This window comes from Ambystoma mexicanum, chromosome 9, assembly GCF_040938575.1.
Source record: "Ambystoma mexicanum isolate Mex_15411 chromosome 9, UKY_AmexF1_1, whole genome shotgun sequence".
Classification (NCBI taxonomy): domain Eukaryota; kingdom Metazoa; phylum Chordata; class Amphibia; order Caudata; family Ambystomatidae; genus Ambystoma; species Ambystoma mexicanum.
Window position 1 is genome coordinate 1,442,675,797 of NC_090931.1, and position 22,350 is coordinate 1,442,698,146.

General features: G+C 52.0%; 1 protein-coding gene across 2 annotated transcripts in view; it reads right to left on the bottom strand.

The window, feature by feature from the left end:
* CFAP65 (cilia and flagella associated protein 65) overlaps positions 1-22,350 on the bottom strand; it is an 825,303-nt gene that overhangs the window by 758,800 nt on the left and 44,153 nt on the right. The window lies entirely within an intron of this gene.

Genomic DNA, 22,350 nt, shown 5'->3' on the forward strand with positions numbered 1-22,350 from the left:
CCACAGGGCAGAACATTGTTTTGATAATGGGCACTCATGTATACATGAACTACCATGGTTATGTCACTGCATGTTTGTTGTGTTATGCTAGCCTGAATTTATAGAGCGCACAGTCGCCACCGAAAGCATCATGACACTACAAAGCAAGAGTGAGGCGGGAAGGAACTAGAAAAGATGCATTTTCAGTGACCACCGAAAAGCAAGATGCTCTTCAATGGTTCTCAGAGTATAAGGAATATAATATAAGGAGTATAAGGAATATTCCAGGTTCTGGGTTGTTAGTTCGTGCTTTTTTAGTTTGTGGGTGAACTGCCTGCAGTTAATTGCTCGGCCCCCCTTTTCAACTTTCATTATTTGTTTTGTTGTATCCTGCCACCACTGGTAAGGAAGCAGGGGACACCCCTGCACCTCCGAAACCCCCAAATACCGAACATGGGGAGCGGGGACACCGCCACAGCCCCTGCTCCTCATGTTTGGTATTTTTGGTTTCGAACAAAACGGTAACAAGCAATTCGATCAAAACATCCATACAGGCAGTTTTTTTTAATTAAATTGGGTATTACAGAGTTCCAAAGCTGAGCTGCAGCCACTGAGAAAAAACTGCCACCAATCCAGGAGGCCTTGAAACGAGGCACAGAAACCAATCGAGTGTCAGCTGAACGAGGTGCCTTGTCCGGAATATACAGTCGAAATTTCACCTGTAAGTATTCGGCTATAGAGCCATAGAAAGCGCAGTGGACCAGACAGAGTGCTTTAAATTGAACGTGCTAGGCAACAGGAAGTATGAACGCATCATGAAGCAAGACACAAACAACAGATTCAAAGTTCGGAATTAAATGATTTATTAACTCAAATGTCAGGATGGTAGAAGGCCTAACTTGCCCTATGCTAAGGTGGGATTTCTCTATCTAAATGAAACTAAGGGAAGTCTGAGTCAAAGAGTTCCACTTAAAATGTGTCCAAAACCTATCCTTGACCTCACAACTAAAGCTAATCAATGTGTTGGGATGTCACTAATGAAAGAAATGATGATCAACACAAAATTCTGATCTTCTTCCAGCTCTTAGCTTCCCTATCGGCTTCCCTTCCCAAAGTTAAAGAAAGTTCCATAAAAGTCTCAAGATTACCTTTTCCCAGTTCAAGGCAATATAGTTATACACAATCCCCAGGGTTCCCTTCCCCAAGTTCAATGCAACATAGTTCACACAAAAAGGGGTGTTGAGGCTCTGTCCTCAAGACAGTATTTGCAGTTCCTCAAATCTCAGGGTTTCCTCCCCCAAGATTTCAATTTAGCTCTTGCACTGGTTTCAATCTTTCACTGTTCACCACAAAATTAGGTCCACTTGACCCTCCTTCTGGTTGGCTTTACCAGTTCACTCACAGCGCTCTTTGGTTTATTTCACAATGTCTTTTGGCTTTCACAATTTAGGGCTCACTGGTCTAGGCGCAGTTGTCAGAGCACACGGTCCACCCATCACAGGTCGTACAACCAGGAATCCTAGGCTCTCCAGCCCACACAGGTTCTTCTGCACTTGTACCCGTGTACAAATTCACATTCACTTGGTTTCTCTTCATCAGCCTTTTGGCTCTGCGTGCAGTTTTACACTTTCCTGGGTTCTCCTGGCTAGCCTCTAGGCTTTGCCACCACGTGTTACACACTTCTTGTCAGTTTCTGGCTTTGCGGTATTGTATCCATTTATAAAGTTCTCTTTATGGTGGTCTTTTTCATACCCCACCTCTTTGTTGCATTCTTATACACTTGCGCTCTTTTTAGTAAGTGCTAGCAAATGGGCACTTTCCCTTTTTGTTGTCCTCCGTTGTTAACTTTGCCCATAAAGTGTTATTCAGTTCCGTATGCCATAAGTTTACTTTAGCTCAGTTTCAAGGTTTTCTTTCAATTCGATATATGTGATTCAACTGTGTTTCAAAGTTTCACTCCATTCGGCATTCAATAAATGCATTTCAGCTGTGTTTTCAAAGTTTAATTCAGTTCGGTATTCATATAACTCCTCTATAAATGGCAGCACTATTTCGACAATACGTAAATAACATTCCATTTTTAAAGCACTTAATTACTAATATCAACTTCATGTCCCTATTTTAAGTTGAAAATATCCTATGTACAATCAATATTTCAATTCACAAGATATGTTATTGATACATATCAATGAAGCAGAGCACTCAATAGGTTTCAGTTTTTGGCCGTTGTTAATGAACATTCATCAGGAGTATAAATCATTCCAAATCCTGTATAAAAACACATTGTAAATAAAATGAGTATTCTAATGGGTAGTCTACTTTTCCATTTTTATATATTTTTTTTAATTTCTCATCTTCTGTCCTCATACTCTGGATTCAGACATAATTTTTTTACAGAAATCTGCAAGTGACGGCATGTCAAAAAAGAGAATATTACTCTCTCAGATTACAGATGTTACTTTTAAAGGTAATATACATCTCTTAGAAGGTTATAATTACCTTTTCTGGTTAAAGTACACAAAGCATCTTTTTTTTGTTTGCAATAATAGTAGGTAACCTGCATAAAAATGACAGGGGTTACTGTTAATTGCAAAATGTGGACACATGATGATAATACCTCAAGATTAACTGCTATAATCTTAGAACTTAACTATTACTATTAAATACCTTAGCGCTACACCCTATCATGGCTTGAATCCTTTGCACACAGGTAATTTTAGAGGTCCTCAGCCCTTCAATCTAGAAAGGCAAAGCATAAGAAACCCATTGTTGCATCGGAGTTGTTATTTTAAACACTCCATTGTATTCATTTAAATTACAGAACAAGAGTATCTTCAAGACTCACCAATAAAGCACGCAGTTCCATTTTATAGGTTCTTCTTGCCATGTGCCCCATTGTTATTCTGTCCTAACCTCACTCTTTGCCTGTACAAAGAGGTGTGTACCTATTATAACAATTGCTATACATATAACCTGCCTAAAACTTGGCACTTCTTGTAAGGAACTCATGGTGGCAACAGTAAAGACAGACACAAGTGATCACAGTTCAATTAAACTGTATAAATGGGTGAGAAAAACGCCTAATCTAAACCTAAATCTAAGATGGGAACAAGCTACGACCATCAAATAATAAGGCAGTCCTAGTGGCGTCTTGTCAAATAAAAAGGGTCTATACTAAAAAATACCTTCTGCCAAAACTTATAGCTAAGGTACAAAATCGTGTGGGCTAATGTTCACCAGAAATGAGTCAGGATGGTATAACTGGGGTCTCCTTTCCCCATGTTTTTAGCACAGGACAAGGCGGGACTCACAGTTAGCTTACAGTTAGTTTCCAAAATATCAGGGCCTTCTGTGGCCACATCTCTTTTACACAAAGTCTCTTGCCTCGGAGGGCCTGATGTACTATAAACAAAGAACAAAAAGTTCATTTCAGTAATCTTCCCGTCGGGTGATTTGCCTTCACCCGTGGATCCCCCTCAACCGGGCTCCGATCCATTTGCAACGTTGGCCTCCCTCAGTCGCGTTCACTACAGTCTTTCGTTCAAGATATCAGCAACTTGTAACATTCAAGGGTCTCAATGTCTTTTTAAACAACTGTTCATTGTGGACATCCCTCAGCCGGGTTCACACTTGTCGACACTACAGGGTATTATGTTTTGCTCTCATTCACGGGAATCCCTCAGCCGGGTTCACATTTGCCAGTTTAACACAGTTCACTTAGTTGTAATACCTTGCGGGATTCACTTCCCTTAGCTTTTTCCAGCCTCTGGTCAGGCTTTCTCTTAAGCCCCAGTCAGGCTTTCTCTTAATTAAGCCCCAGTCGGGCTTTCTCTTAATTAAGCCCCAGTCGGGCTTTCTCTTGGCCCCCAGTCGGGATTTCCCTTAGACCCCAGTCAGGCTTCACCTCAGCCCCCAGTCAGGCTTCACCTTAGCCCCCAGTCAGGCTTCACACATTCACCGTTCGCACAGCATTTCCCTCAGCCGGGTAGAAATGCCCGTTTCACAATGTCAAAACCTTGGTAATGGGTTAAGGGCTTTCGAATGTACAAGGGTTTTTTTTTCGACCCTTGTAGGACCACCTTAACTTTATTACGCCCTTTCCTACAGCCTCTTGTTACAATAATGTTCACAAGAAAAGGGGACCAGCCAGTGTCTGATGAATGGACGCCGACGTGGCGCTGGACCACTCTACAGCTGGTCTTTCCCTGGGCTATAAAAGTTCACTTAGCACACAAGTTCTTTGTTCATAATAAGTTGCCGTTTGCAACCTTTGCTCAACACCGTCCGTGTTACTATCAGTTTACCCTTCGACTCACTGGCAGTGCGGACCTCCTTGTTGTTTCTTGTCTTTGGAGTCAACGACGGTACCACGGTAGCAAGTGCGCCCCCCGCCCCCATGGTTATCAGTCAGTGCGGGAGGGTCCTGTGGACCGTAGACATCTGTTACACCACGCGGCAGCTGTAGTTCCCGGTCTTATGATTCCTTTCACGGAGGCTTCCACAGCGATATACCCGATAAAGAAATTGAAGGGTGGGTCATAGTGCTTGATCCTTCATCTGCACCATCTAAATGATGTGGTTGAGGCAGAATTTCCCTTGGTCCTGAATCCCCGCCACAATATTATGCAGCATCCCGACAAAGGTGAAGTACTTCACAGTCACTGACTTGTACAACGCCTCCTTTCCTATTCCATTGCACCCAGATTCAAGATACCTGACTGCGTTTACGTATCACAGGACCAGATTCGAGCACACTCGGCTTCCCCAAGGGTACCGTGAGTCACCTAGCATCTTTAACAGGGTGATCCAGATGGACCTGAGAAATGTACAAATGCCAAGCACAGTGATCCAGTATGTTGATGATGATTTGTTGATATGTAGTGAGACAGAGGGAGAATGTAGAGCAGATTCAGGGCACCTTCCGACATTGTTAGCGGACAAGGGCTATAAGGTAGACAAAGTGAAATTGCAATATTACCAGGAAAAGGTTGAGTATCTGGGACAGATTATATGCATAGAGGTAAATGCAGAAGTTACTGGCACTATGCAACTATTGCAGGGCATGTGTGTTCAATTATTCCACATTCACAAACCCCCTTTTGCAGGGCGTTAAAGAGGCACAGAAAGAGAAGAGGGAACTAAAATGGACATCACAAATGAATGAGAGCATCACAGAGTTAAAAGACACACTGGCTCACGCGCCAGTTCTGGCCACCCCAAACTACAGAGAAAAATTATATCTGTTCTCACATTTAGATGACTCAGTGATGACGGCAGCCCTCACACAAAAGAACCCACAGGGACACAAGCTATCCTATAGTGGTATTCTAGACCCAGTGATGCAGGGACACTTTCCCTGTGGACAATTGCTTGCGGCTGCAGCGTTTGACATAGAAAAGGCAGCGACAATCACCATGGGGTACCCTGTAGTACTGTCCGTGGAGCACTCGTTATTTGCCATCCTAGAAAAATAGCCCACTAACAACACAGAGGGCATCAGGTTACGAAGTAATATTGACTAACCCAGCCATTGCGATGGTGAGGCGCTGTGTGGTCAACCCAGCAACCTACCTAGCAGAGCCTATAGAGGAAGGGGACTACATACATGATTGTGCCACGCACAACAGAATGGAAGAGAACATACATGTAAAGGAAGAAGAAATAGCAGGGCCGGACAAGGTTTATATTGACGGGTTGTCGAGTATAGACCTGGAGACAGGAAGGAGACATACTAGAGCGGCGGTAGTGTGCAACATAAATGGGGAATATGTAATAGCATCCCAACAGCGACTACCCCACACTACAAAGTACAAGCAGCAGAATTGGTTGCAATGATCAATGCATTAAACATGATGGAAGGGCATTCTGCTAACATTTATTCCGATTCTGCCTATGTTACATCAACAATACATTCAGGGTTAGTATGTGGGAAAGAAGAGGATTCCGTAGAAGTGACGGGTTCCCTGTACAACATGCAGAGCTGCTTAAACAGTTAATTGAGGCCCTAAAAGTACCAGGTGAAGTGGTGATGATAATATGCGCCGCCCACACAGGTAAACAAGACAGAATATCATTAGGAAACTAAATGGCTGACAGAACAGTGAACGAAGCAGCCTACTTACCTGAAGGAAGTACAAGAAGGTACCCATGGGCAACCGTAAGAGCCCCACTTATGGCAGTAGAAAGGAAGGTGGGTAGGGAGGAAGAGAGAGAGAGGATATTTTCAACAAAATACCCATCGTCCAAATTATAGAGCTGCAAGCAGAAGCACCATAAGAGGAAAAAAGATTTATGGATACAGTGTGGGTGCTCACTCTCAACCACTGACTTCATCTGGAGGCAGAATAGCAACGGGAAGCCTGTAATGCTCAGAAAATTGCTAAGTGTAGCACTAGAACAGCGGCACTTCCCCACCCATGCATCTGAAGAAAGTATAGTGGCAGAAATGAATGAAGGATGGTATATGCCGAATTTGCACGAGAGAGTGGCAGAATTCAAAGGAAACCGTGTGCGACATGTTAACAATTTCTGTCTGGTCATACTTTTAAAAACAATGAGGGGGAACAATACCTTGGCCGGAAGGGCCCTTCCAGCACATGCATATCGATTATGTCGACATGCGAGACAGATGAGCATCCTATAGGTACATGATCACTGTTGTCGGTCCATTCTCACGTTGGCTTGAGGCGGGACCCTGTGCAAAAAATGACACGAGATCTGTGGCCAAATACTTGGCGAGGGAAGTGTTTCCAAGGTGGTGAGCATGTGAAGAGATATGGATGGATAATGTCCAGCATTTTGCCAACAACCTTTTTGATGTAATTACATGCCTCTTAGGGATAAAACACGAACAGGATTGTTGAATGGCTCAATGGCTTACTTAACGAACATTTGGCAAAGCTAACATCTTCTCTGTGCCAAAATTGGCTTTCTTGCCTTACCCTAGCTCTTTTTGGCCTCCGTAACTCACCCAGTGCGGATCACCACTTGACCCGCACTAAATTGTAACGGGTAGAAGGATGCATGCGCCTGTCCCTCCTACATGTTCAATTTCGGATGCTAACCCTAGCTCAGAGATCCTCAGAGATTAAATGAAAGCATATCTGACAAATGTTCTCCGCTATATCTCCCGACCAATGCTCAAGAGCACACAAGTCACAATAGGAGGAGGAGGACTTTCCGAAAACATAGTCTCTCTATCGTAGAGACAAGAGTTCTCATCCACAACGTGGTAAGAAAGTGGAAAGAGCCCAGGTTTTGCAGTTCTTTTAAAGTTGTCTACGCAACCCCAACAGCAGTGAAGATAATGGAAAGGAGGGCATGGATCCATTTGTCCGAAGTCCATAAAGAAAATAGCAGCACAACAGAATGACAAGAGAGAAGTGTCACCTAATGAGAAGTATTACCCACTGTGCACTGCAATAAGACTCTATTGAAGGGCCATAAATGAAAGAGAAATGGGGCAAGATAATAATGGGGGAATGGGAGAAGGACAAAAGTTGATGCAAATATAGCAGGGATACTTTCTCCTCCTCCTCATCCCCCTCTCGCCCCCAACTTTGCAGGTCTCTGTCTGAATGCCTTCTGAACAGGGTACCTCAGAACCTTCTCCTCTGCAATTCCCCTCTCCATTTGGGGGGACAGCGTTGGACCATGTGAACCAGTGTTCCTCTTCCAGCAGCTGGTTTGCTACTCCCGGGCTTCTCTCTGACGTGTCTTCTCTCCACCCACTTTTAAGACACTGCTCTGGGGCTCCCACAGTATATTGTGTAAGTACTTATTTTGTTTTTGAGTTGTATTCAATATCACTCTATGGGTTTTATTCGTCTCAGTACCAGACAGGTACTGGATTTTATCCACAGCATCACAATGACAGGTACACAGGGATGCCTCCTGTTTTCTCCCAACAATATTGACATTATTGTTATAGAATTGCTGAATGAGTTGGGAAGGGAGTGCCTCAATGGAACGAGTTAGCCTTACATCCTTCAGAGGGATCTCATCCCATAGAATGGGATAACAGTAATTACAGTGATTAGAAGTGGGTAGGAATCCTGCAACAAACATTTCAAATACCTATCTGGATTAACACAACATTTATATGCTTTGTGCTGCGTTTCTATGTCATTCACAAAAGCAAACATTAGATTGTTGTTTTGTAACAGTGCGTGCACTGGCCGGAGAGTCCGGTTTTCAATGTTTTAAGTATAGTCTTGAAAGTGTGAAAGAGTAACTGGTGTAATGACAATCACTCACCGTTGAACAAAGGCCCCGCTGCCTATGACCATTTACCACAGACAACAATTTACCAAGTTCAGGTTTAATGGACATAGAAATTACATACTCATCTGTGCCGCAGACAAGGCTATGAGGTGGGGCTAGCTGAATTTGTAATAATTAGACAAAGTTAAACTGTAAGAGTAAAAATAATTTGACTCACCATTTGTGTAAAATGTATGCAACAGGCAACCAGAGCATGACTAAACTTGAACATGAACAGAAACCATAAACAAAACATCTGTGTAGCAAAGATGTCTGGCTTCAAATAAGTTATTACATTTGGGGAAAACATTCTCCTACCACACACACACACACACATGAACACACCACATAGATGCAGCTTTATTAAACATGCCAAAACACAGGAACTCTGAAAAATACTTTTGTGCAATGCAAGCAAGTGGGGTGTACATGTGCATTTGCCACTAGCCATTGGCTAGTGACATGCGACTCTTGCGAGTGAGAAATGGTTTGCTGTGTGTCTGTATATAATGGTTGCAGCGAGTGACTCTTTTTATAGCTGGGTATTAGCTTGCGAATAGAATTTTACTGATGAAGCATCATTTGTTTACTAAAAGGATACTTCCCAATTGCAACTACGTTGTCCATCTCATTACTGCACAATCCCAAAATCCTATGTGTAATGAGAGGGCTCCATTAGCATGTATAGACACAAAACACAACAGAAGTTGAACAGAAAGAAACCATTCCTCATCTCGCTGTGTGCTGCTTCCGACAAGCTCAGTGCACACAGCTCACAGAAAAATGTCCAAAGGGCTCCTTCATGGTCTGCAGTTTCCTCCATGAAGATAAAACTCAAAAGATGTGTCCCAGTTTCTGTCAACTCACTTACCCTCTGTTCTCAACAAGATTTTAATGCATAAAAGGGACTGGTACAACACTTATCTGGAGGTCTATTATTAGAGCATCGGAACTGGGAAGACTGTAAGTGCTATCTAGATCTGGTGGGTTAAGCATATAGAGTTGCAGGGTTAACAGCCAATCTAGCAACGCGTCACCTCGCACAACACAGCGTCAGGTTTTGAGGAGGAATGGACTAGCACAAACTCAGGGAGATAAGGCAGCAGCCTCCCAGAAAATGGCAAGTAGCCTATCAAAGAAAGAACTATGGGGCTTTCTAGGTCTGGCGGGCTACCATTGAAGGTTTATCCAAACATTATCTAGGATTGCATGAACACTTAGACAAATTGAAGACCGACCTGCCAATCAGATTTGCATGGAACCAATCTCAAATAAGAGCCTTTCAGTCCTTGAAAGCTGCCTTAAGAATGTGCTGCTACACTTGGTGGAGAAAGTACATGATAGGCAACCTCCGATGTACTGGATATGTTGAAAGATGGTGGGGATCAGCAGGGAAACCAAGCCAATAACAGGTCCCCTTTTGTGCAGAGAACAAGGGACAGGGGGACTTTTGGTATATTGTACAAAAACACCCGAACCAGGGGCAAGAGAAACAAAGAGTCAATATAACCCAAGACAAGAGTGAACATAATCCAGACATATCAGATCATGGTCTTGCTGGCCACTAGACATAATAGAGTTTGTATGGGATCTCATCTGCTGAGCCCAACAGCTCGACTGATGTAAGAAAGATCAGATTCATCATGTCAGTTGGGTAAAGTAATGGAAAGAAAATGGCAACCAGAAGACCATGCCAACTAAAATGTCCTCCAATGACTTGACCTCCACCTTCATACCAAAGGATGTAACCTCATCTAAAACAAGAAAAGCACCTAAGAAATGGTTTCATAGGGATACTGCAAAGGCGAAGTACCCTTAAAAGGCAAGCAAAAAGAAAGTGGAAGCAATCCTACGAACCAGTGCTTAAATGTGAAATATAAGCAATTATGTAATACGCTAAGAAATATATATTTTTTTTAACCAAAATATTACTGAACCTCCTGAACAGAAGGAATTCTTTCAAATTCTCATCCTATTTGGGAACCCTCTAGAAAAATTAACTATTTATTCTGCTCTCATGGGAAACAAATGATAGGCTAGCCGCGATCTTCACACAAATGATTAATGACATCTATATGGAAATCAAATACTAATTAACACATGCCAACACCATCTCTAATCATCACAGTGCCATAAATTGCCATTTGGTGTTTAAATAATGTTTAACCTCATCGGCATCAAAGTTCCTCACCTTGGTTCGGAAAAGATAAACCTCAGGGTCCTCATGTGACCCCCTGTCCAATTTCATACTTTAAACACATTTCTTGGAAACTACAATAGCTAACTCCTGTGAGATATTATTAACCTTGCTCTGTCTACACGCTCTCTAGCTAAACAGGGTAATTCATAGAATTTCGCAGAAAAGTGTCGCAAGCGGCTGGCGCAGAGTGTCCGTGTGCGATTGTCTGCGCCAGGCACGTGCGATAAAACCGATTTCCGCGCACAGCGTATTCATGGATTTCATGCTCCCAAACCAGCCGTGGCGCAGAGTATCGCAGCGAGCCTGCAGCAGCGCCAGTAACGCCCCCAAGAACGCCCTCGCGCAAGGAAAAGCCATCAAAATCGCTAAATCGTCGCAAAGGGCTGCGCTAACCCTGGACCACTTTACAGGGCTGCCAAACAAGGAACGCAAAGCGGACAACCTTCATATCAGGAGTACGCGTGAAGTTCAACACGCGATTGGCCAGGGTACGTGTATAACAGGGGCACGCGTGAAGTTCAACACGCGATTGGCCAGGGTACGTGTATAACAGGGGTACGCGTGAAGTTCAACACGCGATTGGCCAGGGTACGTGTATTACAGGGGTACGCGGGAAGTTCAACACGCGATTGGCCAGGGTACGTGTATTACAGGGGTACGCGGGAAGTTCAACACGCGATTGGCCAGGGTACGTGTATTACAGGGGTAGCGGGAAGTTCAACACGCGATTGGCCAGGGTACGTGTATTACAGGGGTACGCGGGAAGTTCAACACGCGAATAGCCAGGGTACGTGTATTACAGGGGTACGCGGGAAGTTCAACACGCAATTTGGCAGGGTAAGTGTATTACAGGGGTGCGTGGGAATTATCACACGCGAATAGGCTGGGTGGGCCCTCACAGGTGTACCCTGTACACCCTCCACGGCCCCTGCATGCAGCCCACAAAACAGGGGACTACCCTGCACACCTGATCATGTCCCCCTGCACCCCCAGCCACCAGGGGCACCCTCCACCAGGCCCCCACACATGTCTCCCACCACCCCCACCCCCCAGCACTGTGGGGAACCTGCCAGCAGGCCCCCACCCATGTCTCCCACCACCCCCACCCCCCCATCCACCAGGGGCACCCTCCACCAGGCCCCCACCCATGTCTCCCACCACCCCCAACCCCCAGCACTGTGGGGAACCTGCCAGCAGGCCCCCACCCATGTCTCCCACCACCCCCACCCCCCAGCAGTGCAGGGGCACCTGCCAGCAGGCCCCCACCCATGTCTCCCACCACCCCCACCCCCCCATCCACCAGGGGCAACCTCCACCAGGCCCCCACCCATGTCTCCCACCACCCCCAACCCCCAGCACTGTGGGGAACCTGCCAGCAGGCCCCCACCCATGTCTCCCACCACCCCCACCCCCCAGCAGTGCAGGGGCACCTGCCAGCAGGCCCCCACCCATGTCTCCCACCACCCCCACCCCCCAGCAGTGCAGGGGCACCTGCCAGCAGGCCCCCACCCATGTCTCCCACCACCCCCACCCCCCATCCACCAGGGGGACCCTCCACCAGGCCCCCACCCATGTCTCCCACCACCCCCACCCCCCATCCACCAGGGGCACCCTCCACCAGGCCCCCACCCATGTCTCCCACCACCCCCACCCCCCAGCAGTGCAGGGGCACCTGCCAGCAGGCCCCCACCCATGTCTCCCACCACCCCCACCCCCCAGCAGTGCAGGGGCACCTGCCAGCAGGCCCCCACCCATGTCTCCCACCACCCCCAATCCCCATCCACCAGGGGCACCCTCCACCAGGCCCCCACCCATGTCTCCCACCACCCCCAACCCCCAGCACTGTGGGGAACCTGCCAGCAGGCCCCCACCCATGTCTCCCACCACCCCCACCCCCCAGCAGTGCAGGGGCACCTGCCAGCAGGCCCCCACCCATGTCTCCCACCACCCCCACCCCCCATCCACCAGGGGCACCCCCCACCCATGTCTCCCACCGCCCCCAACCCCCAGCACTGTGGGGAACCTGCCAGCAGGCCCCCACCCATGTCTCCCACCACCCCCACCCCCCAGCCACCAGGGGCAGCCTCCACCAGGCCCCCACCCATGTCTCCCACCACCCCCACCCCCCATCCACCAGGGGCACCCTCCACCAGGCCCCCACCCATGTCTCCCACCACCCCCACCCCCCATCCACCAGGGGCACCCTCCACCAGGCCCCCACCCATGTCTCCCACCACCCCCACCCCCCATCCACCAGGGGCACCCTCCACCAGGCCCCCACCCATGTCTCCCACCACCCCCACCCCCCATCCACCAGGGGCACCCTCCACCAGGCCCCCACCCATGTCTCCCACCACCCCCACCCCCCAGCAGTGCAGGGGCACCTGCCAGCAGGCCCCCACCCATGTCTCCCACCACCCCCACCCCCCATCCACCAGGGGCACCCTCCACCAGGCCCCCACCCATGTCTCCCACCACCCCCAACCCCCAGCACTGTGGGGAACCTGCCAGCAGGCCCCCACCCATGTCTCCCACCACCCCCACCCCCCATCCACCAGGGGCACCCTCCACCAGGCCCCCACCCATGTCTCCCACCACCCCCACCCCCCAGCAGTGCAGGGGCACCTGCCAGCAGGCCCCCACCCATGTCTCCCACCACCCCCACCCCCCATCCACCAGGGGCACCCTCCACCAGGCCCCCACCCATGTCTCCCACCACCCCCACCCCCCAGCAGTGCAGGGGCACCTGCCAGCAGGCCCCCACCCATGTCTCCCACCACCCCCACCCCCCATCCACCAGGGGCACCCTCCACCAGGCCCCCACCCATGTCTCCCACCACCCCCACCCCCCATCCACCAGGGGCACCCTCCACCAGGCCCCCACCCATGTCTCCCACCACCCCCACCCCCCAGCAGTGCAGGGGCACCTGCCAGCAGGCCCCCACCCATGTCTCCCACCACCCCCACCCCCCATCCACCAGGGGCACCCTCCACCAGGCCCCCACCCATGTCTCCCACCACCCCCAACCCCCAGCACTGTGGGGAACCTGCCAGCAGGCCCCCACCCATGTCTCCCACCACCCCCACCCCCCATCCACCAGGGGCACCCTCCACCAGGCCCCCACCCATGTCTCCCACCACCCCCACCCCCCAGCAGTGCAGGGGCACCTGCCAGCAGGCCCCCACCCATGTCTCCCACCACCCCCACCCCCCATCCACCAGGGGCACCCTCCACCAGGCCCCCACCCATGTCTCCCACCACCCCCACCCCCCAGCAGTGCAGGGGCACCTGCCAGCAGGCCCCCACCCATGTCTCCCACCACCCCCACCCCCCATCCACCAGGGGCACCCTCCACCAGGCCCCCACCCATGTCTCCCACCACCCCCAACCCCCAGCACTGTGGGGAACCTGCCAGCAGGCCCCCACCCATGTCTCCCACCACCCCCAACCCCCAGCCACCAGGGGCAGCCTCCATCAGCCCCCCACCCATGTCTCCCACCACCCCCACCCCCCATCCACCAGGGGCACCCTCCACCAGGCCCCCACCCATGTCTCCCACCACCCCCACCCCCCAGCAGTGCAGGGGCACCTGCCAGCAGGCCCCCACCCATGTCTCCCACCACCCCCACCCCCCAACCACCAGGGGCACCCTCCACCAGGCCCCCACCCATGTCTCCCACCACCCCCAACCCCCAGCACTGTGGGGAACCTGCCAGCAGGCCTCCACCCATGTCTCCCACCACCCCCACCCCCCAGCCACCAGGGGCAGCCTCCACCAGGCCCCCACCCATGTCTCCCACCACCCCCACCCCCCATCCACCAGGGGCACCCTCCACCAGGCCCCCACCCATGTCTCCCACCACCCCCACCCCCCATCCACCAGGGGCACCCTCCACCAGGCCCCCACCCATGTCTCCCACCACCCCCACCCCCCATCCACCAGGGGCACCCTCCACCAGGCCCCCACCCATGTCTCCCACCACCCCCACCCCCCAGCAGTGCAGGGGCACCTGCCAGCAGGCCCCCACCCATGTCTCCCACCAGCCCCACCCCCCAGCAGTGCAGGGGCAGCCTCCACCAGGCCCCCACCCATGTCTCCCACCACCCCCAACCCCCAGCACTGTGGGGAACCTGCCAGCAGGCCCCCACCCATGTCTCCCACCACCCCCACCCCCCATCCACCAGGGGCACCCTCCACCAGGCCCCCACCCATGTCTCCCACCACCCCCACCCCCCATCCACCAGGGGCACCCTCCACCAGGCCCCCACCCATGTCTCCCACCACCCCCACCCCCCATCCACCAGGGGCACCCTCCACCAGGCCCCCACCCATGTCTCCCACCACCCCCACCCCCCAGCAGTGCAGGGGCACCTGCCAGCAGGCCCCCACCCATGTCTCCCACCACCCCCACCCCCCATCCACCAGGGGCACCCTCCACCAGGCCCCCACCCATGTCTCCCACCACCCCCACCCCCCATCCACCAGGGGCACCCTCCACCAGGCCCCCACCCATGTCTCCCACCACCCCCACCCCCCAGCAGTGCAGGGGCACCTGCCAGCAGGCCCCCACCCATGTCTCCCACCACCCCCACCCCCCATCCACCAGGGGCACCCTCCACCAGGCCCCCACCCATGTCTCCCACCACCCCCACCCCCCAGCAGTGCAGGGGCACCTGCCAGCAGGCCCCCACCCATGTCTCCCACCACCCCCACCCCCCAGCAGTGCAGGGGCAGCCTCCACCAGGCCCCCACCCATGTCTCCCACCACCCCCAACCCCCAGCACTGTGGGGAACCTGCCAGCAGGCCCCCACCCATGTCTCCCACCACCCCCACCCCCCATCCACCAGGGGCACCCTCCACCAGGCCCCCACCCATGTCTCCCACCACCCCCACCCACCAGCACTGTGGGGCGCGTGGCCAGCAGGCAGTCAGGCAGCAGCAGATGGCAGGTGGGAGCGTGCTCAGGGCTCTGGGGGGCAGTAATTTGGCCTCCTGGCCAGGAGCGTGGTCTTTCGTGTGTGAACGCGTGGACAGCCTGATAGGGAGTGAGTTTGCACGTGAAAATCCCACACGTCAGCGAATCGCGCGAAAACCCGTCACCAGCATATGTGCATCTATAGTCACCTGCACGTGCAGTGTCAAAGCGTGTGATTGGTGAAAATGGATCTACACGCAGGAGTGACAAAGCGTGTGATTGGTGAAAATGGATCTACACGCAGGAGTGACAAAGCGTGTGATTGGTGAAAATGGCGCTACACGCAGGAGTGTCAAAGCGTGTGATTGGTGAAAATGGCGCTACACGCAGGAGTGTCAAAGCGTGTGATTGGTGAAAATGGAGCTACACGCAGGAGTGACAAAGCGTGTGGTTGGTGAAAATGGAGCTACACGCAGGAGTGTCAAAGCGTGTGATTGGTGAAAATGGATCTACACGCAGAAGTGACAAAGCGTGTGATTGGTGAACATGGGCCAAGCACGTACACGCCGCGTAAGTGACGCTGTACGTGTGGGCCTGTATATAAGGTAGTGTAGAACACCATTTCCTTGTACGTGCTTTTCGTGGAGAGCGAGTGGGTGAATTCTGTACTTCTTGTCGTTTCACACGCGATTTACTTCACGGCGTTTCCAGTTCGTACTCCCTGTTACCTCTGACAGCTTTTTCTCTTTTTTCTCTTGTACTGGTTTTCCTGGGCCTGTTCCCTCAAACAGTGTCCCCTTCTACTGTTGTCCTGTCTCCTCAGACAGCGTATACATCTTCTTTTGGCGGGGGTGTTGCCAACCAAACGCGTTCATTTTTCACGCTCTTTTACCTGGCAGACGGTGAGTCACGCACGTATCTAACTTCTGTGCTTGCCCCGTGTGTAGCCTACCCCTTCAGAGGTCATTCTAGGCTGCGTGTGACACGCATACGTTCATTCTTGTGTTACTGGGTGCCACAGCGTAGTGCAGGTTTTTCTTTCTGCACACGTGGTCTAGGAGGGGTTGCGTGCACGTCATCTCCCTTTTTTGGGCCTCCTGTGCGTTGCGTGACCCGTCATCTTTCCCCAGGGGTTACAATCAGCCGTGCTAGAGCACTAGGGTACAATTACCATCTGGTACCCAACCCCTTTGACACCCAATTGCCCAGGACAATTGTCTACAGCCACTCCCATACGCACATTAATATCAGTGCCATGGGTGGGAGGCGAGGATTCCGTAAGGGTGGCAAAGGTGGAAGAGCCACAAGTGGTGGCCGTGGTGGATCCGGTAGGGGACGTGGTCGTAACTTGCAGGGTGAGCCTGTCCCCCCATGTGTGGAGGACCAGTCAAGGGCACCCATCATCCCCCCCCCCCCTTCCCCCCCTCCCCCCCTCCCATTGAGGCTGAAGTGGCTGACACCATCCATGCTCAGCCCTTGTTGGACCAGCCCATTGTGGCACCAGACCTGGCTGACTCCATGGCTGACTTCCAGGTCAGCAGGGCTACGACACGTGCGCCGGTGCACGTTGATGCTATCATGCCACGTGGATCTGGGGCAGCAAGGTCATCTGCTGCCCCAAGTAGGCAGGGCGGAGAGGCTGCAGGGGCAGCTGCAGCTCCATCCACCCCAGCTCTCAAACACCCAGCCAGGACAGTGTCCGTCCTAGTCCATTCTGCTGACATTCCCCATGACACCATTACACTTGAGCCAATGCCTGCACCAACTCCCATGCTGAGTGTGCAATCCCACACACCTGATACAGAGCCCACCAGGGCTCCTGCCCCTAGTGTCCAGAGCGGCGCAGGACACTCAGGATCACCACCACCTTCCAAGCGGAAGAGGAAGAGTGCTCGTCCGGCACAGGCTGATGCCCCCGACACGGCTACACAGTCCGGTCCGTCGAGGAAGCCCAGCTTCACGGATGTGGAACTGAATGCACTTGTCGAGTATGTGTCCGGACATGATAACGAGATGGTCATTGTTGCAGGATCCAAGACCACACCTGCACAACGCCAGGCACACTGGCAGACCATTGCGGACATCGTAAGTGCCCTTGGAATCGTGAGGCGCACAGCCAATGATTGCTACAAGCGCTGGAATGACCTAAAGCGCAGGGCAAAGAAGAAGCTGGCCTCAAGTCATGCCGCAACTCTAGTGACTGGAGGTGGGTCTCCAGTAGAAGACATGGAACTCACTCCACATGAGTCAGTCGCTGGGACCTACGTCACGGAGGAACAGATCCAAGGCGTGGGAGATCTGCCTGATTACGAGGCATTGTCCGGTGAGTGCACATGCATGTGTGTGTCATCCATGTGCATGGTGTGTGTGTGAGGGCATCTGTTTGTGTGCCAGGTGAGAGTGTGTGCGCCTGAGTCGAATGGGTCAGCCATGTGCTTCATGCAACACATCCTGCGCATCTGCATTTCGCCATTGCAGTATCCCTTCTGCCAACAGTAGACATCTAGCCCAACAGCACCCAAGTTGGCCTTGAAGTGTCACTTTGCCACTACATTGTTGATTATTTTCCTATGTTCAATCAGACAGATTGTATGCATTCCACCACTTATACTAGGCATTCCTCAGTCCTCTAGTCACATGTATGGCATGGCCATGGTAAAGTGGAGTTACTTTGTTACCTGGATATCATATGTTCACACATGTCCCTGTGCAATTGGACCATATTGGACTGGCAGCTCCAGGTGATAAAGCAGACCTGTTTGAGTTAGAAAAGCTATTGCATGTGGGAACTGGACAGAATGAATAAGTGCTGCCCTCCTCTCCATCTACACTCAATAGCAATGGCACATGCCATCTGTGTGATGGCATGTGTGTGTCACCTGGCAATCACAGGGCAATGTGTGATGCCACTGCCAGGCAGCATGCATGAAATGTGTTCATCTTCCATCTTTGTGTAATGAGTGTGTGCCATTTGCCTGCCCTTCATACGCAGTGAGGGTGCATGCATGGGAGGGTCTTAGTCATGTGGGACATGTGTCAATCAAGTACTGGTTCTCTTGCTTCTCAGCCCTCATTGTGTGCCATGGTGCTAATGCGGGTTTCCATTTCTTTGTCATTATGTCATTGCAGGGGAAGACGCACCTGATACTGCTGGGGTTGTGGAGATGGTGCAGAGCCAGGAGGGGTCCGAGGGCCGACCAACCACCAGTGAGGGACGTGGTGTGCTGGTGGGTGAAAACCCACAAGTGCTGCAGGTCGTGCTCTCAAGGGGTGTCTCTGGCTGCACCTCCCCCGAGCTGTACTCAGCTGTTGACTCGGATGATGAGACCTACGTGCCGTCGCAGGTGAGTGTTCCAGGGAGGGAATCTGTTCTGTCCCACCCACCTGCACCAGGGTCAGAACCCTCAATGGGGATGTCAGTGTTGGCAGCTAGGCCTTTGGTGGTTACGGATGCAGGGTCACACTCCGCGACATCTGATCCTGTTCCTGGGCCAGCAGATCAGAGGGGGAATGCAGTCCTGCAGCCTCAGGCAGTGCCGGCACAGCAAGGCGCAGTCCGCCTTGCCCCAGACAGGTGTGGTGCCCGCCGACGTGGTGGCCGTACGCCACCTGGCAATACCGCATGGGAGCAATCCATTTACGGTATGGCTACCCAACAGGCAGCATCATCCGAGATGATGGCTCAGGCCATGGATAGGGTGGCCACTTCCATTGTCCCCCCTGAAAGGCTGATGGAGCGACTAGAGCAGGCAACCGACTCCATCTGCCAGTCACACAGGGAGGACATGTTGGCGTCCAACAGGGACAGGCGGGCGGCACTGGCGACTCTGCAGGAGGCCATCTCCATAGAGTCCCAGGGCCACAGGGAAGCCCTGAGGCAGGAGCTACATCAACTCAGGACGACTCTTGTTGAGCTAGAGGCTTCAACACACCAAAGGACAGAACAGCAGCTGGAGCGTCTCACCCGTACGCTCTCAGCTGAGATGCAAGCAACGAGGGCGGAGGTCCGGGCATCCCGTGAGTTGTTGCATGGGGACCTCCGCACCCTCATCCTCCAGAACGAGACCTACCACACCCGCATGCTTGCAGCCATGGAGGAACAGAGTAGGGCCTTGCGTGGGCTGCCTCCCATAGTGCAACCACCTCCGGATGCAGCTGCACAGGGTGATAATAGCGACAGCAGTGATACTCCCACAATAGGGTAGCCGTGTGGGCCATGAGCCCATGGAGGTGTTTTTTTTTCCCAGGATCCACACAGGTGGTTTCTGGTGTGCACCCTGACCTCGGACCTCCTGGGTGGCCTCCCCAACCCCCCCGGGCCCTTTAATGGCCATTTTTTTTTTTTTTTTTTTATTTTTTTTTATTTTTTTTTTTATTTTTATTTTTAATTTTTTTTTAATTTTCTATTTTTCCCAATTTTTTGGGACAATTTGTTGGCTTCCGTGGTTCCTGTGGGCATACGCTGCATTGTGGCTGGGCACATGCAGGCTTGTAATGTATTTGGTTCAGATGCTTGGGTTTGAGTCACACACACCCCTCCTGCTTCCCGTTTCCATGGGCTTGCAAAGGGTGTGCCCAAGTGACAGTGAATTACACAGTGACGTTGGACTCCCATGAGCTGTGTGGGCAGTCTGTAGTCAATACTGTGTATACATTCCTAGTTCATATTGCTGTTGTGTTGTACACTGCATGTTGCATTGATGTGTAACACATCTTCTGTGTCTACCTCCCAATTTGCAGGTCCCTTCCTCATGTCTACCCAAGGACCTCTAGTCTGGAGATGGGGTCCATGTTGGCAGCAGTGCACCTACGACTCTACATGGCGCCAACACTGCACAGTTGGTAGTGGTGGGAGTGCAGGCATTACCAGGTGGTGAGACTACTAATTTGTAACATTTGTGATGTCATGTTAATGGTAGTACGTGCTCAAGTATGTTGTTGGTCCGGCATTGCTGTGAGCATTTCAGGTGTTGCAGGTTTCTAATAGGGACACTGTACATAGTGACACTAGTGTCATGTTGTGGGGATTACTTTGTTTAGCTGCAAATAGCATGACATGGCACGGTGTGTCGTGTGGCGGTGCTGGGGTTGGGTTGGCTGACATGGCACTGTCCTCTTGTTGCATTTTGCAAGTGGGTATTCTTTTTAGCTGCTTGAATGTGTAACTCCACAAAACTGCATTGGTGGTGTCTGTGTGGGTAGGGATGCACACATTGTGACACTTCCAGGTGAACAATCTCAGGCTGATATGGTATTCACGGTTCATTCTCCAGACATTCAGGATCAGTGTCAGGTTGAGTCATCATTGATTGTCAGATGGAATGTGCCAGGGCAGTGTGCTCTCCACAGGGGTGTGATTTCTATGTGAAGTAATTAGCCACTAGCTGTGTACGGGCTGCCTCCCCCCGTGCCCTTTCCCCTCCCATGCGCAGCGGCTGTGCATGTGGTTGGGGATGTGGGGCCACCACCATGTCCACGGCCAGGCCCCGGCGTGTTGCAACGTTGTGCAGGACACATGCTGCCACTATGATCCTGCACACTACTGGGGGAGCGTATAACAGCTGGCCGCCAGAACGGTCAAGGGAGCGAAAGCGTGACTTTAGCACTCCGAATGTGCGCTCCACTATGCCCCGGGTCGTAATGTGGGCTGTGTTATATCTTACCTCGGGTGGCGTGGTGGGGTTCCGTATTGGCGTCATCATGTGGGGGCTGAGAGGGTAGGCACTGTCCCCTGTGGAGGTGGTGATTGGTATCATTGGTGGGGTTGTGACCTTGCTCAGTATCCAACATGCATGCATGTGCAGTGGCATACATACTCACCAAGCAGCCATGAATCGCCATGCCGCCCAGCTTCTAGGTCCCGGCTTAGGGTGGACATTCGGTAAATGAAGCTGTCGTGGGTGGAGCCGGGATAGTTGGCATATACTGAGGTGATGATTCCCTTGGCATTACATACTACCTGCACGTTGATGGAATGCCAGTGCTTGCGGTTCCTATAGATGTGCTCAGATGCCCTGGGGGGACGTAGAGCCACATGGGTGCAGTCGATGGCACCTAGCACTTTGGGGAATCGTGCCACTCCGTAAAAATCCAGGGCGGCAGCATGCCTTTCAGCAGGTGTTCTGGGCAGGTATATGTGCCTGCGGACTGATGGGCGTGCAGTGATGATGTCCAAGACCTGGTGTAGGCAGCGTGACTGGGTGGCCTGTGACACCCCACCCACTATGGCACTTGTCCGCTGAAATGATCCAGTGGCTAAGAAGTGCAGTACATTGAGGACCTTCTCCAGGGGGCTGAGTGCTTGAGAGCACAGGGTGGGTGATGTGAAGTCATCCTCCCACTCACTGACCAGGTCCAGTATTATGTGTGGTGGAAACCTGTACCTTCCATACACCTGGTCATCAGGCATCCCGAAAAGGCTGGTTCTGGGTGTGAATATTCTGGCCCTGACTCTCCTCCTCCTCCTCCTTTGGTAGCCCACTGCCACTGCTGCTAGGAACGGTATGTTCATCCTGGCATCTGGCTTGTTTTTTGAAAAGTGCGCAAATTAATGCTTTGCGCGTGTTCTAGGCGAGCGTGTGACCCTCGCACCCCTGGAATCTAGTTCCCACTCCAATAGCGTGTGGAAATTCCCACGCAGCAGGCATACAGGTGCGCTGACGTACTTGCGTGTGTAAGTGCCCGCGCACCCCTGAAATACACGTACATAGGCCAATCGCGTGTACGCGCACTTTTGGCCAATTACACGCGATGAAATACACGTACATAGGCCAATCGCTGAAATACACGTACATAGGCCAATCGCGTGTACGCGCACTTTTGACCAATTACACGCGATGACACTCTGACGTGCAGTATTTCCACGTGTGCTCCGTCATCACGTGCTGAGTGGGGAACGCCCGTGCGGATCACGTCAGACGCGCTTACGCGCTGAGGGACTCTGGTCCAATAGAATTGCGTATGCGTGCTGACGCGCTTACGCGCTAAGGGC